Source organism: Triticum urartu, chromosome 2A (assembly GCF_056163025.1).
Source record: "Triticum urartu cultivar PI428250 chromosome 2A, HENAU_Tu73, whole genome shotgun sequence".
Taxonomy (NCBI): Eukaryota; Viridiplantae; Streptophyta; class Magnoliopsida; order Poales; family Poaceae; genus Triticum; species Triticum urartu.
The window spans coordinates 96,957,975-96,976,161 of NC_141874.1; the positions used below are offsets into that span (position 1 = coordinate 96,957,975).

The following is an 18,187-nucleotide window of genomic DNA, read 5'->3' on the forward strand; positions in this document are numbered from 1 at the left end:
CATAATCTCATAGTTATAGGAACATGTATAAGTCATGAAGAAAGCAATAGCAACATACTAAACGATCGGGTGCTAAGCTAATGGAATGGGTCATGTCAATCAGATCATTCTCTTAATGATGTGATCCCGTTAATCAAATAACAACTCATTGTTCATGGTTAGGAAACATAACCATCTTTGATTAACGAGCTAGTCAAGTAGAGGCATACTAGTGACACTTTGTTTGTCTATGTATTCACACATGTATTATGTTTCCGGTTACTACAATTCTAGCATGAATAATAAACATTTATCATGATTATAAGGAAATAAATAATAACTTTATTATTGCCTCTAGGGCATATTTCCTTCACCATGTCCCATGGACCAGCAGAGGACGCGTGGTCTATTGGATCAAGTCAGACCCAACGACCAACCTGGGACCGACGCGGAGCTTCGGCCCGATAGCATCATTTATTTAAGTTTTTCTATCAACTCCTTTGAGTTTTACGTACATACTTATCACTCTTTTAGATCAGTGAGGAAGTATGGTGCAAGGAGACAAGGCATTGTGGTCAAGGTGAGGTGGGCGTCATCCGGTTTTAAAGGAGAAGACTTCAGTGAGAAATGTCCCACTATGGCATGAAATCGAGCGGGAAGGGAAGGGTTCCGCAGGAAAACGGAAGGGTGCGTCATGGGGTGGGGTTTTTGTATTGGGACTGTGTGTGGGTGATAACACGACGGATAGTTCAGACAACCACATTTCTCCCTCACATATGGGCTTAATTTGGGGACCTCGGACTGTCCAAACAGTTGAATTTTGGGGAGCCTACTCGGTGCCCATTTGATGTCCGAACAAGCCCGGACGTACGAGGGAAAAATGAGCTTCAACCGTGAAGACGGCCTTAATTATTTCTTTGATTTATTTATATGCATTGTAGCCCGTAGCAACGCACGGGCATTCTACTAGTTACAAATAATTATTTAAATCACCATAGCAAACTTAAATAATGCAATACAAAACTTGTCATGAATACAAATACAAATGAATACAAAAATAAATCACTGTCCAGCCCTTTGCCAATGATGCTCAATGAGATCCTACTGAAGTTGAAAGTGGGTGTTTGCATTTTCAATCTCCTTGTATGTTTGAAGAAAAGCTCTAATGCGGTTAGAGTCTCTAGCTGTTTTGACACGACTACCCACATTGTCATAGAAAAATTCCAAGTTCATTCCTCTCTCATTTTCAAAAATCATATTGTGCAGGATAATACAACATGTCATAATATTTTTCAAGGTTTTCTTATCCCAAAAACGAGCAGACCACTGATACAGCCAGGGCTAATGTCAGTGTTTCCAATGTTAGCCAAACTTTTCCGCAAGTTGATGGTTTGAAGGCCAGAGGTGTGTACGTAGCTTTGATGAGAAACATGAGTTTGAGGAGAAGCTAACTAGCGTGACATGCATGCATGCTAATGTGCTACTCCATCCGTTCCTAAATGTAAGTCTTTTTAAAGATTTCACTATAAACTACATATGGATGTATATAGATATATTTTAGAGTGTAGATTCACTTATTTTTCTTCGTATGTAGTCCATATTGGAATCTTTAAAAAGATTTATATTTAGGAAACGGAGGGAGTAGAATTGAGAGCAGTTGGAGTACCAGATTATGATAATTTTGAAACAGATTTGTTTTCCTTGGGCCTAGTAAACATGCAAGCACTTCAAAGAGCACATATACATGTACACAAGGGAAGAGTTGATATGCTACAAGTCCGTACATGTGCTAGTTCACAAGGAATTAAAGTCCATTTTTTTTATGTTTGCACGTCCACCAGGAAACAGATCAAAGGTCATGAAGTTGCTACCATGAGAGTTGTTGTGTTTGTGCGCTAGTGGTTGGGGGCCTCCTGTTGTCTACACATATCCAGCGGCGCTCCAAATTAAAAGGAAAAATTAGAGTACGTAGAGTCGGTTTTGTTTAGTTCAATTATTAAGTTGAGATCTTGCCGAGATGTAAAAGGTAAGATTAGATTAGAGTCCAAATTAGAGTTCTCGTTTATTTTTTTGTTTTGAAAGGAGAGTTCTCGTTTGTTTAACAGAACAGATAAGGGTACGACCAACTTGAGGGCCAAGTCAAGCTAGATAGTTTATTCGGGTATAAAAGTCATGCGTGGGGCCGATGTAAAAATCAGGTTATTTTTATGGACATTGATAACTGGCACATGTGTGCCTCTTAGGAAAATTACCGCACCACTATTAGAAGGCAACCCGCTTGTTCGATCGCTCTCCTTTGGTCGGTAGCCCGCTCGAGGGTTGAGGCCAGTTGGCTCGACCGCTCCCCTTTGATTGAGTTGTGAATGCTGTCATCGATTTTTTTCTTCTGATTTTTATTTTCAGATCGGTTTTCTTATCTTTCCCGGTTTTATGCCAGTTAGTGTAGGTGGAAACGAAAAAGAAATAAAGCGCTGACAAGGAGACTTGAACTCAGGTCTACTAATTATCTACAATACGTAAAAAATGGAACTTGAATCCTTCTTCTTTCTACCATGTACACAAAAAGGTTAATTCTAGCCTTGATAACTTTGGCATGGGCGGCATGATAACTATGACATGTGCATCATGGTTACTTTAATATTAACACCCTGGTAACCAAAAAATTGACATGATAAAGCTGGTAAATATATCATGAGAAGGTCGGTAACTATAGCGTCAGAAGCACGATAAGTATAGCATGTGTAGCATGGTAACTTTGCACAAAGTTTAACCCGGGGGAGGGGGGTATGTTTGAACAACTCCCCTTCCCGGATGAAAGTTATCATGATGTTTCGAGCGTAGGTTATTAGGAGTATGCTTTTGAGAGGAAGGTTGGTGGCATACAAAAAGCGGGTGACAAAAACATGAAGTTTCGACATACTAGATCCCATATTTCAAAAATTACCATGGTGTTTACATATACTTATCAAGTTTTCGGTTCGCATATTACCATACTATTTACACATAATAAAGTTGCCGGGGTAATTTTTTCAACAACTTTTCTCCTCCCTAGATCAAAAGTTACCGCGGTGTTTGTGCAAAATTACCAAAGTCTTATGTTTGTGTATTACCATTCCATTTACACATAAGTTACCGGCATAATTTTTTCCTCCAAATTTTTCTCCCAAGGTCAAAAGTTACCCGGTGTTTTTACATAAGTTATTAGGTCTTCGGTTCATATATTACCATGCTATTTGCAGTTACCGAGGGTATGTTTTTCAACCACTTTTTCATCTTTGGTCAATGTTACTGAGGTGTTTATACACATGTTATCAGATCTGCACTTTGTATATTATCATGATATTCACACACGTTACCGTGTGTATGTTTTTCAATAACTTCTCCCTTTCATAAAAAATGTTACCGCGGTGTTTGTACGTAAGTTATCGTGTATGCGGTTTGTATATTACCGTGCTATTTTCACATAAATTATCGGGGTATGTTTTTGAACAAATTTCCTCCCTTGATCAATGTTACTACGGTGTTTTGTACGTCAGTTATCGGGTATGCGGGACGTATATTTGAAGGAAATATGCCCTAGAGGCAATAATAAAGTTATTATTTATTTCCTTATATCATGATAAAGGTTTATTATTCATGCTAGAATTGTATTAACCGGAAACATAATACATGTGTGAATATATAGACAAACAAAGTGTCACTAGTATGCCTCTACTTGACTAGCTCGTTAATCAAAGATGGTTATGTTTCCTAACCATGGACAAAGAGTTGTCATTTGATTAACTGGATCACATCATTAGTTGAATGATCTGATTGACATGACCCATTCCATTAGCTTAGCACCCGATCGTTTAGTATGTTGCTATTGCTTTCTTCATGACTTATACATGTTCCTATGACTATGAGATTATGTAACTCCCGTGTGCCGGAGGAACACTTTGTGTGCTACCAAACGTCACAACGTAACTGGGTGATTATAAAGGTGCTCTACAGGTGTCTCCAAAGGTACATGTTGGGTTGCCGTATTTCGAGATTAGGATTTGTCACTCCGATCGTCGGAGAGGTATCTCTGGGCCCTCTCGGTAATGCACATCACTTAAGCCTTGCAAGCATTGCAGCTAATGAGTTAGTTGCGAGATGATGTATTACGGAACGAGTAAAGAGACTTGCCAGCAACGAGATTGAACTAGGTATTGGATACCGACGATCAAATCTCGGGCAAGTAACATAACGATGACAAAGGGAACAACGTATGTTGTTATGCGGTCTGACCGATAAAGATCTTCGTAGAATATGTAGGAGCCAATATGGGCATCCAGGTCCCGCTATTGGTTATTGACCAGAGACATGTCTCGGTCATGTCTACATTGTTCTCGAACCCGTAGGGTCCGCACGCTTAAGGTTTCGATGACAGTTATATTATGAGTTTATACGTTTTGATGTATCGAAGGTTGTTCGGAGTCCCGGATGTGATCACGGACATGACGAGGAGTCTCGAAATGGTCGAGACATAAAGATTGATATATTGGAAGCCTATGTTTGGATATCGGAAGTGTTCCGAGTGAAATCGGGATTTTACCGGAGTACCGGGAGGTTACCGGAACCCCCCGGGAGGTATATGGGCCTTAGTGGAAAAGAGAAGAGGCAGCCGGAGATGGGCCGCGCGCCCCTCCCCTCCCTTGGTCCGAATAGGACAAGGAGAGGGGGCCGTCCCCCCTTCCTCTTTTCCCCCCTCCGCGAATCCTATTCCAACTAGGATTGGGGGGGGAATCCTACTCCTGGAGGGAGTAGGACTCCTCCTGGCACGCCTATGATGGCCGGCCGGCCTCCCTCCTTGAGCCTTTATATACGGAGGCAGGGGCACCCCAGAGACACACAAGTTGATCCACGTGATCATATTCTTAGCCGTGTGCGGCGCCCCCTGCCACCATAGTCCTCGATAATATTGTAGCGGTGCTTAGGCGAAGCCCTGTGACAGTAGTGCATCAAGATCGTCACCACGCCGTCGTGCTGATGGAACTCTTCCCCGACACTTTGCTGGATCGGAGTCCGGGGATCGTCATCAAGCTGAATGTGTGCTAGAACTCGGAGGTGCCGTAGTTTCGGTGCTTGATCGGTCGGACCGTGGAGACGTACGGCTACATCAACCAAACGCTTCCGTTGTCGATCTACAACGGTACGTAGATCACACTCTCCCCTCTCGTTGTTATGCATCACCATGATCTTGCGTGTGCGTAGGAATTTTTTTGAAATTACTACGTTCCCCAACAATATTGCCATACCATTTACACATAAGTTAGTGAGAGTATGTTTTTCAACAACTTTTTTTCCGGGTTAAAAAGTTAGCATGATGTTTTGTATGTAAATTGTCGGTTATGTGGTGCTTATATTACCACGTTATTTATACAAAAATTACTAGGACACGTTTTTTATAGCCAACCCCTCGGGATCAAAGTTATCGTGATGTTTGTACATACGTTATCAAGCCCGCGGAGCGTAAATTATTATCCTATTTACACATAAGTTAACGGGGTTATGCATCTTAACAAAAAAAATCCAATAAAAATTACCATGGTGTTTGCGTGTAATTTATCAGATCTGCGGTCCATATATTACCATGATATTTACACAGAATTTACCGAGTGTATGTTTCTCCTAGGTCAAAGTTCACGCGGTGTTTTTGCATAAGTTATCATGTCTATAGTGCGTTTATTACCGTGTTATTTACATAGAAATTAACGGGATTATTTTTCAGCAATAGTATCATGGGTCAAATTTACCATGGTGTTTGAATAAAAGTTATCAGATCTGTGGTGTATAAATTATATTGATATTTACATAGAAATTACCGAGGGTATATTTCTACATCAATTTTGTTAGGTAAAAGATAGAATGGTGTTTTATGCGCAAGTCATTAGATATTAAAATGTACCCTTCCGTCTTAAAATAACTGTCTCAAACTTTTCTATCAAAAAAAACTGTCTCAAACTTAGTATAACTTTGTACTAGAGCTAGTAAAAAGTTGAGACACTTATTTTGAGATGAAGGCAGTAGTACAAATGATGCACCAGAGAAGCAAAAAACAAGAAAAACATTGACTTTTCCTTTGTTTTTGAGCCAAATATTAACTCTTCCTAACTAGGCATCTACCTACCAATGGGCCCAGCCCAACTCTCCTTTCTCACTCTAAAGCCCACCGAAGATGCTGTCTTCAACCTCCAACCAGCGAACATGTTCTGAAAACTGAAAACTGAAAACACAAAAGAACTCTCAATTGTTACCCATTATACTTGGTGATTTAGGCTACGAATCACATTGACTTCAACATGAATTTTGTAGATCTCTTCATTACGAATCCATTTCAGTTGAGCACACAACTTATTGTTCAAAGATGAAGGAGATCGATGCAAGTGTCCTATCTTGACGTCAGCGCCAGCCGGAGCCTATGGCTGCGGGGCCGAAGCTCGGGAAGAGGCATCAGCGGCTGATATGGCCGAGGTGTGTGGAGGACGTGGCTTTGTATGCGCTGCAGGGGAGATAGGAATCACATGTAGATGGTGATGAAGCTCCTACTGCGGCGGGTGTTGGCCGTGGAGGAGCTGCTCGTCGGAGCAGCGGGCTATGGTGGCGACTTGAGGAGGCGCTAGTGCTTGAGGGGGTGAAAGGGAATGACAGGGCCGATTGAAGCTGGTGATGGCGTGCTCACGGGGCCATGGCTCGGCGCTCCGGCGTAGGAGTTTGAACGCTCATGAACGGACGAGATGTAGATCGAGCGGCATCCAGGTGGTGTGGCGATTTTGCAATTGGGCACAGGGTTGCCAAATACATATTTCGTATTTTTATATGAGATAGAGATGTGTTTTCGAGGGTAGAAACCCGTATCAAGTTTTTAAGGTAACTTTAGAAGACCTCTTTGTTGCGATTTTTGCAAGGAAATTATTTTGCGTGTGAGGTGCCGTCGTTCAGATTGTTTCTCTCGTGCTGAGCCGCAAGGTTCAAACCCTCTACTTCGTGTACATCGCGTGCGCGGGCGAGAGGTTACTACTGCTGGTGGTGATGTGTCGTGAAAGATCGGGCTGCAACAACAGATCAGATCTCGTAACGAGGTTCGGTCTACATCAACCACGGACAATGGCAAACCTAGATTGCAAAACACCGAATGCTCTTTCAATGTCTTTTCGGGCTGCCTCTTGCACCCTTGCAAATTCACATTGCTTTTTAGTTTTGGGTTCTTTGATGCTTTTGACAAATGTGCACCAAGGAGGGTATATACCATCTGCAAGATAGTACCCCTTTGTGTATTCATGCCCATTGATAGTGTAGTTGCAAGCAGGATCATCACCACTAGCAAACCTAGCAAATAAATGAGACCGTTGCAACACATTGATATCATTGAGAGTGCTCGGCATACCAAAAAAGCAATGCCAAATCTATAAATCCTCGGATGCTACGACCTCTAGCACAATTGTTACGTCACGAGACTTGCCACAATACATTCCTTGCCATGCCTTGGGGCAATTTTTCCCAAGTCCAATACATACAATCAGTGCTAGCAAGCATGCCAGGCCAACCTCTCCTCTCATTATTTGCCATCAATTTCTTTGTGTCATCTTCGTTGGGTGCCCGAAGATACTCAGGACCAAAGACATGGATGATCACCTTTGCAAATCTATGCACAGACTCAATTGTAGTATCTTCACCCATGCGAAGGTACTCATCGGCATAGTCAGTCGGAACACTATATGCAATCACCCGCATTGCCGCGGAGATTTTTTGATATGCGCTAAATTCCTTTAAGCCCGCAACATTTCTTCTTTGAGTAAAATACCGACAATTTGCCTCACAAGCTTGAACAATTTTGACAAAGAGGGATCGACGCATTCGGTACCTTCTCCGGAAGAGGTGCGGTGGATACGTTGGATTCTCCGTGAAGTAATCTTGCATCAACATCTCGTTCCCAAGATGACGATTCCGAGGAATGCAAAGACGCCCGACGGTCGATCCTCGCCTCCTCTTCCGGTTCTCGTCTTCGTGCTCCTTCACAGCAAGTGCCATGAACGTTTGCTGCCGAAAATTCGCAAGCATGGTCTCAACATCCGAGTCGTCCGAATCGAATGAATCGAAGAGCAAGAACTTCTCGCACGGGCTCAACTCCATCTACATGCGCACCGGCGTGTCAAATTAACTAAACCTAGATTACAAAAATCACAACAAAACGCACTAACCGGTGGTGGACGCGGCGGGTGATCCCGGGCGGCGACGAGGAGGCGGGCCCGACGGTGGTCGATCCCCGGCGGCGGCAGCGACGAGGGCGGCTCTTCTCGCCGGATCGGGGGGGGGGGGGTGCAGCGTCTCGGGGCGGGAGGGCGTGGGCGGCCCCGCGAACCGATTCCGCCCGTAGATTTGGTCGAAAACCGGCGACGGCGGGTGGGCGGAAGTAAGGACGGTCGGCGGCGGAAGGAGGGGGAAAGCGTGCGGGCTGAAATGTCCCTCCTTGCCAACTGCTTCTCTGTGACGCAGGACACCGCAGCCGCGAGGGGAAAACCCGCGTATTCCCGAGTTGGGGTCGGGATTTTACCGCGCCCCTCAAAATTTTTTGTGGACCGGGACAGGATGCGGGGTCTGACCGGGTAGGTTTTTTCGTCCCTACCCGTATTTTGACGATTATTTTACGGGTTAGGGACGGATGCAGGGTCTACTAGAGTTGCTCTTAAAAACTAATGATGGGTCATTTCTTCAGCGGTTGAGAAAGAACTTCCATGAAAATTGAAGTGGCGCGTGGATTTCTTTTTCTGCACAAGCAGGGCGTTCTGCTAGCCGAGTCACACATACACATACTCCCAAGTCCGTATACATTCAACACTCTCATTGCAACATTTGCTAAGCATGGAAAACGATTAGAGTCATGCCTACGTGCACAAAAATGCACAAGAAAGGATGGCACCTAGAGAGGAGGAAGGGCGTAGCAAGCAATGAAATGCTTCGAGAAGTTCCGATTTGCTGTTTCAGCCTGATTTTTTTTAATTTCACTTTGTAAAATTAATTGTTTAGTTGACAGCACACCTATGTGTGTGTGTGTGGGGGGGGGGGGGGGGCTCCCGGCTTAAATATACTTTATTTTTTTTGGTATATATGTTTAAAAAACTTGGAGAATAGGTTATGACGCCATAATCCGGCGTGACTAATGAGAGTGGCATCCTTTAGTCGAGGTGCCCATGGAGTGAGATCATGTACAACTTTTCGGATGGTTTTAATGATGTCGACCTTAACTCCCGAAACACTTTCAAATATCTCGAGTCCCATATCTTTGATCATTGTTTTTGCGCATTGTGAAGGTACATGATGACTACTTCAAGCTCACAAGCAGGGCCGGCATTGGGCCATGGCGGCGAGTGCGACGGCCTAGGGCCCAGCACGAGCAGGGGCCCATACCCTATGCGTGCATACAATACACAATATATTCATAGAAAGAAAAATTATACGCAGGACAAACAGCCCAGCCCATGAAGAAGCGAGCAGCAACGCACGAACGAAGCCAACAATCCCGTTCGCTCCCAGTCCTAGAAACACGCCGCCAGCCGCCAACTCATCGTCTCCCTCTCGTTCTCATCCTCTTCCCCAAATCCAATTGATTGCCCCGAGTTCCTATGAGGCCAGAACCCCAACTCCCCAAGCTAATCAATGAATTGTCCATTAGTATCACACTTCAATGTATTTCTTTGCATCCTACAAATACCCCAAGGGCCCCGGCGAACGGATCCAGAGAGGCGAGCCGGCCAGCGACGACACACCCTGTGCCCTGGCAGGAACATGGAGAGTAGCAGCCGGCAGACGGCCATCGATAGTTGGGGCTGTGGTCCGCCTGTCCGGCAGTGGAGAGCGGAGACGTGGAGTCCAGGCAACTCCTTGTAATTTTTTGCATCTCAATTTTTTCCCTTGTCTATTTTCTGCTTATGATGAATTGATGCGAGCAGTGTGGAGCAGCGTTGGATTTCTTCTATTTGCTCCAAGAGACCAAGAACAGGATTCGTGAAGACAAGAATTCAGGTGTTCTCTCTCCTTTTAACTGTTCCTTTTTCAAAACTTAAATCACTAAAGAACTATTTGAGATCAACCATGTCACTAGAGAGATTGAATGGCTTGGCCATGGTGCTTTATTGAGAAAGATATGTCGGATAACATTGATCTTGACACTATTATTAGTGATTTTCCATCCAGAAATACTCGAAGGTGTCGTTTTTCTTGAGTATGCCATTCACTTCTTTTTTGTGTATTTGTCAGGTGGTCCTGATATTTGCTGATGCACGTTTGTGGTTGGACTGGTAGAGTTGGAATTGTAGCTTCTATCGAATTGGATCAAGAATTTGAGAACAATGTCACATATATATTTAGTTAAGAATTAAGACAAGACTTCTAGGTTGTTGGAGCGTGTATCCTAATAATCCTATAATCATCTGATATATCCGTGGACCGTGGTGTATTAAGACCATATGTGCTAGTGAATTTTACTTTTATATGAATTTTCGTTGTACATGATAGATAGGTTTGGAAGTTTTTTTTGTCTATTAGATAGTAGTGTTAAGGGCCCATTTTCTCAGTTCGCACAAGGGCCTCTCGAATGTCAGGGCCGGCCCTGCTCACAAGGGATTGTTGCGGCCAACTTTCTCTGCTAAGCAGAAATGCACGACTGCTCTGAGGATGCTTGCACTTGGTACTGCCGCAGATGTTGTTGGTGAGATGATCCGGATGCCCAAACCAATGATTTCAAAGCGCTTGGAGAACAAGTTCAAATCCCGAAAATCTAGATGCAAACCGGCTTATGAACTTTCTGCAGATAACTGGAGCTCCCTACGCTGGCTCATCTGCACCTAGTGAATAATAAAATGGAAAAAAAGAAAAATAATTCAAAAAAAACTGAGCAAAATTTGGATCCAGGATGATTCAGTGGGTCGGGTGCATGAAAATTTTTGTGGCTAAATGACATTTGGGGAGCTCATGAAAAAAATGAGATCCGAAAAGTGTTGTTTTCCAAAGTTTTTCATAGGCCTGAAATTTGTCTTTTTTACTGAGAGCTACTGAAATGTCTAAACTCTACAAAATTTGGCACGGACTTCATATGAGCATATTGCATCACAAAAAAAATTGGATTTTAAAAACTATTTTAACTATTCTACTGTTCACCCATGTGTGCAGATACACCCGAGAGCCAATATACCGCTTCCAAATGTCCGCCTCTTTTTAAAAAATAAGAAGAATACAACTATTCAAATGTCCGGCATGTGGTCATTGAGCAATAGCAGTTTAATCATACATTTAAATCACAAATAAAAACATTAGATGTTCTACAAGTTTTTTATATTCATCAATCTCAAATTCAAACATACTCCTTGGTCCTCGTAAGTGACCTTTATCTCAAACTTTACCTTCTTGAGTATGACCTTCTTCATCACCACATGCTCTCTTAGATGGGCTGGTTTTGAGTTTTGTCCAACAGTGAATAAATGTGAAGGGTTTGCTCTCTATCCCATAATACATCGCGACCAGTAGCCACCTTCTTCCACTTGTGAAATCGTGTTGGAAAACTTCATGGGGAATTTCAAAATAGTGTACCATCGATGTAGCAGCGACTTCTCATTGCGATCATGGACCACATCCAAATTATCGGACGTGTAATGCTTGTACTCATGAAACCAAAAATGCACATGTTGCCAAAATATCATGCCATATTTTTCATGGTTACAAACCCCGCACTTGTGGCTGACCATGCGTCGCATAAGAATGCATACTCCCCCACTGTTGCATGTATATCAGTCTTCGCCAACATATTTTCAAGAAAAACATATCCGCGCAGAATAACTAGAAACATTACTGGCCTGTTTTGATTGTGACTATCTTTGTCACATATTGCCATATTATTTTTGGCACACTTGTCTTACTTAAGTTGCTCAAATTCATAGCCACATTTTGGCTTGCCTTAGCGAATGTTGCGACATCTTTATGTCTACGACATGGAGGGCTTACTACTCATAATTTTTTTTGCCTTAGGTGTGGCTAGAACCAAACACCCATCTAATTTAGTCAAACTTGTCTAAGGTGAGGTGTGCAAAGTGTGACAAGGAACCAAACAACCCTTACACCTTTTTACATTGTTGTTTTCACCTTTTGTTCAATAAGGAGTTAGTAACGCGAGAGTGGCGTTTTGGCACATGGGAGCATATGCTCCTGGATTTTAAAATGTGTTTAAACATATTTTGAAATGTCATAAAATTCGGACAAAATGATCCTCGCGTACATCTTGACATTCTACACGCATACAAACTTGTTTCGTAGAAAACAGACAATTTTTGTGTCACATGTAAAAAAGACAAAATTTAGTGTTAAAAAAGGCTTTTCATGAGACTTTTTTTTGTCTTTTTTATACAAGGCGTATAAAATGTCAGTTTTTCATGAAACTTGGCGTGCACACATACAATGTTGAGATGTGTGTTTCAAATTTGTGTTCGGAATTTTTTGAAATTTTGAAATATTTTTTTTGATGGCAGGAGCATATACTCCCATGTGCCAAAGTGAATTTCTACCTAAGACACTTTTAACACATAAACTTGCACTGGATGTACACATATATACATAAACTTGAAACTGACATAAATCGATCCTACAACTTGTGTTTCAGATACTTTTGAGTACATTTATGTCGTTGTCGTTAACTCTCCGTCAATACTTTTTGCATATGAGCCGTTATGGTTCACACCCTATCACTTGGACAAAAGTTGTTATGTGAAAACATCTGCATATGAGCATCTTCTAAGAAATAATTTATTTTTGTATCAAAAATGGACTCATAGAATTTTTCATTAACCGATCGAGCAGGAAAAATGGTGATTAGAGACGCATTCACACAGTAAACCTGTACAACGCATTCCGGATTATATATATAGAAAAATGATTGTGTACTCCTGGAAGTACGTACTCCCGCTTCTCATATATCACATAGATGAATCTTTTATACCACTTTATTATTTTTAATATACTTCATTAGTAATTATTAGATACCCCAAAATGAGTTCCATGAAAAAATTCATGTGAGTCTACATATTTTTAAATGTTTACGTATATACTGATGTGTTTGTACGTGAAAAAGGTATATTACAAAAAGTACATCGCAGATGATATTTTTTCAACAAAACTCGTATTGAAGTATCTTAGAATATTTAATGAAGTATATTAAGAATAATAAAGAGGTATAATTAATGCGTATATGAGGTATATTGAGAATGGAGGTACATACTCACAGGAGTACAGAAGAGGAGTCCTATATATATGTGTGTGTGTGTGTGTGTGTGTGTGTGTGTGTGTGTGTGTGTGTGTTGCAGTGGCTACTGCCGGACACGTGCGAGGTGCGACACTCTTGAGTTCGAATCCAAAATAAAATATCACTTAAATTTTTTCAATCTAATGAAAAATACCAAAATCAAGAAGAAAAAACCCTTGTTCAAACCTTGATGCAACGTGTATTTTGGTTCCAAATCAATTATTCTTCTAAAGAGTATAAGTACCGTCTTTCGGCTATCACTTTATTTTTGTATAATGGTTTTCCTTTCTTTCCTTGCTACTGACAGGTGAGACTCACACGTAGGTATTGAGCATGTGCCAGCTGAATTAACATAGAGTTAACGAAAACACTGAAAATGTAATCAAACGTACCCAGAATAGAAACTGTAAGACCGGCTCGTATCATTTTCTCAAAATTTATGTATGAAGTACACCGAATGTAATTAACTACCAGGAGGCAAGCCATAAAAAATGTACTACCTCCGTTCCTAAATATTTGTCTTTTTAGACATTTCAAATGACTACTATATACGGATGTATGTAGACATATTTTAGAGTGTAGATTCACTCATTTTGCTCCGTATGTAGTCACTTGTTGAAATGCCTAGAAAGACTAGTATTTAGGAACGGAGGGAATAGTTGATTCTTCAATAAGCATCAGAGGAAGGGTATACAGAAAAAAGTGCAGTCAACCTGAGGTAAGTATCGTATTAAATGGCCCCACCACTTTTTTTTTTTGAAATAGCCCCACCACTTGTTTGGACACCTCGTTCTGTAGGATCTATACCACCAGTCCACCCGTGCATTATGGTGGAATTCCTTCACGGCAATGCATCGTTCCGTCAAGCCCGAGTATACGGTGCCACTACGGTATATCCGCCATTTATTGCCCTAATACGAATCTGTATTTCCATAAGTCATAACTGCCACCTGCCACGTGACCTTGTTCCATTCGCTCTCATACCAGGAGCAGGCGAGCTCGTCCGGCATAAGGCTAGTCATAGTGGGAAGTAACTTAGAGTAGTAACATACATATGTTACTAGTCTATATTATTACCTTCATAGTAGGTAGTAACATAAGTTTAGTGCCATGTAAGACTTCATTTATTAGGTTGTAAACACATTTTGCATTGGGGTGCGTTATGTTACAGTAACATATTATGTTACCACAAGCACCTCTCTCCTCATTAACTCTTTGCCACATAAACACATTTGTCTTGGGATGCGTTATGTTACTAGCTAAGTTACTCCTACTATGGCTAGCGTAAGACTAGCCACAATGGAAGTAACTTCATCGGTAACATCGAGTTCAACTCAACAAATTTGCTTATATGATAATTTATTTTTGAATATTCGAGGTGGGGGGGGGGGGGGAGGGGGAGGAGTTTCCCCCACCTGAATATATTGATCAGCGGGGCTAAAACCCCAGAAGATTACTGATGGTTCAGTTTACAGAGCAAGGAGGGTGTAGCAAGACCACAAAAATCGCACACACTAGAGGGAGAGGGCATACAACCAGGATTCAACATGTCCCCTACGGTTCTCAGGGAGCCGTCCACGCCATAGGGCTGCGTCCTCTCGGCGGCACCTAAGCACACGAGCAAGAGACACCTGTTGTCGCTGAAAGACCAGAGTGTTCCGGTGTTTTCAGATTTGCCAGCAGCACATTAAGGCAAACTCCACCGCTGACTCAGCCACCGCGGTTACAAGGCCAGACAGCCTGCACACCGTGACATCGCTGGCGTCGACACCCATCTTGTTCCAGAAAGCACTCGCGAACGGGCAGACGAAGAGCATATAGTCAGCTGTTTCCAGGGACGCCGAGCACAGTGGACGGCCGGCCTCCTCCACGGCGACAATGCACTTGCGAAGCAAGACATCTCTGGTGTGGATACGTCTCTGAACCAGCAGCCAGCAGAAAAACTGCACACGCGAGGGGACCCGCGCCCTCAGATCATGTCCGCAAAGCCAGCCCGCGCCCCGCCAAACCACAATAGTTTATAGGCAGCACTGGACAACAGGGCACCACGTGGGGTGGCTGCATGGCCGAGCCGCCTCTCGTCCGCCCCAGCACCTAAGGGCGACGCCTCCAGGAGAGCTGAGACATCCGCTCACCTGCCAAACGGTCACCTCGAGCAGTTGGCCAGGCCACATCCACGCACCTGCCAAATGGTCACCTCGACGTCCGTGGCGTGCGAGAAGAGGGCGGGGAAGGACACCGCCACCGGACCGCATGGGAGCCAGCAATCCCACCAGAACAAGCAGGCTTGCTCGTCCTCGACCTCCACCTTGGTGATCACACGGTAGAGCGGGAGCAGTTTTGCAACCAAGCATCTGTGTTCCCCGAGAGCCAGCTCGCCACGCGCAAGGAAGGAGCGACCATCAGCACCGCTCCAAATCCAGTTAGCCCAACGCGACCGAGGTGCCGCGTGTAGAGAGATAGTTTAAGTAACTTAGCTAGTTACTGTAACATCACATGTCCCAATGCAATATGAGTCTATAACCTAATAAATAAAGCTTTGCATGTTATCACACTTATGTTAATACTTAATATGAAGGTACTAGCATAATCTAGAGATATATGTATGTTACTATTGTATGTTACTCTTCATTGTGACTAGTCTAACACCGCTCTTGTTGAAAGTGTCTCTGTTTAGGATGATTTTTTACTGTTCATTCTCGTCATGCATCACGCTAAAATGTCACATTAAGAATCAACCTGAACCAGGTTGTCATATTTGTCCTCGAACATCGTCCATCGATCGCATCGAAGACCAAGTATTTTACACCCCGTTGTCCCCTCCACGCTTAGCTACTTCAAAGTTCAAACCACTCAGTTCAAACCACTCTCTCGCGGATCTGCTTGCTCTGCGGCGCAAGCAATGGCCGGCACTGAGGACGCGCGCCGGCCGCCGGCCCTTCCGTGGACGGTACGCCTCCAGTTTGCTGCACTGTCGCTCGCGCACCGGCCGGACGGCAGCGTCCGGCGCCTCCTCTTCTCCCTGGGTGACCTCCACGCGGCGGCAAGGCCACGCCCGGACGCGTCGGGGGTCCGCTCCGCCGACGTCACCGTCGACGCCTCCCGCGGCCTCTGGGCGCGCGTCTTCTCCCCCTCGTCGGCAGCCGATGCGCCGGTCCCCGTCGTCGTCTACTTCCACGGCGGCGGCTTCGTGCTCTTCTCCGCGGCGTCCCGCCCCTACGACGCGTTCTGCCGCCGCCTCTGCCACGGGCTAGGCGCCGTCGTCGTCTCGGTGAACTACCGCCTCGCCCCCAAGCACCGGTTCCCGGCAGCGTACGACGATGCCGTGGACGTGCTCCGCTACCTCGACACGAACGGCCTCCCCGCCGACCTTGCCGTCCCCGTGGATCTCTCCAGATGCTTCCTCGCAGGCGACAGCGCCGGCGGCAACATCACGCACCACGTGGCGCAGCGCTGGTCGGCCATGACGACCACGGCGTCACCATCATCCCTACGCCTCGCCGGCGTCGTCCTGATCCAGCCGTTCTTCGGTGGCGAGGAGCGGACGGAGGCGGAGGTGACGCTCGACAAGGTGGGGCCCGCGCTGTCGATGGTGGTGACGGACGCCTACTGGAGGGAGTTCCTGCCGGAGGGCGCCACCCGGGACCACCCCGCCGCTCGCGTCTGCGGCGAGCGCGTCGAGCTCGCCGAGGCGTTCCCGCCGGCCATGGTGGTGGTCGGTGGGTTGGACCTGCTCAAGGGCTGGCAGACGCGGTACGTGGAGGCGTTGCGCGGCAAGGGGAAGCCGGTTAGGGTGGTCGAGTACCCCGATGCCATCCACGGCTTCCACGCGTTCCCGGAGATCGCCGACTCCGGCAAGCTCGTGGAGGACATCAAGCTGTTCGTCGACGAGCATCGGCCTACGAAGTCGTAGGAAACAGCAAGCATCCGCAGTCTTTGCGTCGAGCGTCGATGTTGGCGACGTTCCTATGGGTGTCCTGCGAGATGTGACCGTGCAATGGTAATGGACAGGCTAAACTTTTCAGCCAGCTGAATAAAACTTGCATCTGTAGCGAAATGTTAGTACTTCTGTTCCTCTTCAAGTTGTGGTGGTGTTTCTGCAATTTTCCTCTTGATCACACTTCTCAAAAGGTGTTCGGTGAATTGCTAACTTTCCAACGGTTCCAATCTGATAGAAGGAATTTTCTTACAACAACATCCAACTACTGATTAGCTCAATTAACTGGTATACCGCAAAACTAGAAAATATCTTGTTAGAATTAATCCGAGGCACGTAGTTGATTTAACGAGGACCAAACAATCACATGAATACGACACCGAGATTTGTTAACGAGATTCACCATATGGCTACCAATGATGCAATTAAATCCAGCAGATCTCGGATAGGGGTCCTGAGCTGGTAGCCTTGGTGCGATAGTAACAGGAGACATATGGGTTTACCCAGATTCGGGCTCTCTCGAAGAGATAATACCCTACGTCCTGCTTGATTGTATTGATTTAGAGGGAGTACAAGTTACACGATGATCTATCATGAGATCGTGTGTGTATGAGATTGTAATCATCTATCGACTAGTCTAGCCTTGCCTTATATAATGTACTGGAGGCCTAGGATAACATTAGTCCTAGTCGGCCACGTCGGTGGAGAGGAGTCCTCCACGGACAAGGAGTCCTTGTCTTGTACGTCGAGGCTTTTGCAATCTTCCTTGTATGCGTCATGGGCCACTCCAAGTAGCCAGTTAATGAACCGCCATGGGGGTCCTCGGCCCGGCCCCCCTGGTCGGGACCAGCACCCGAGCCGCGAGCACATCAGCTCCCGCCATCAAGGCGACCACCCTGCCACCAGGCACCCTAGATCCCATCCAAGGGCACGGGCCTTGCACCAATCGGCAATCCCCA

At 44.8% G+C, this 18,187-nt stretch overlaps 2 pseudogenes; one reads left to right on the forward strand and one right to left on the reverse strand.

Annotated features, from left to right (window-relative positions):
- Positions 1–1,041: 1,041 nt before the first annotated feature.
- Positions 1,042–8,136, reverse strand: LOC147984053 (uncharacterized; annotated as a pseudogene).
- Positions 8,137–16,148: 8,012 nt separating this feature from the next.
- On the forward strand, positions 16,149–17,368 carry LOC125541127 (putative carboxylesterase 18 pseudogene; annotated as a pseudogene).
- Positions 17,369–18,187: the final 819 nt, after the last annotated feature.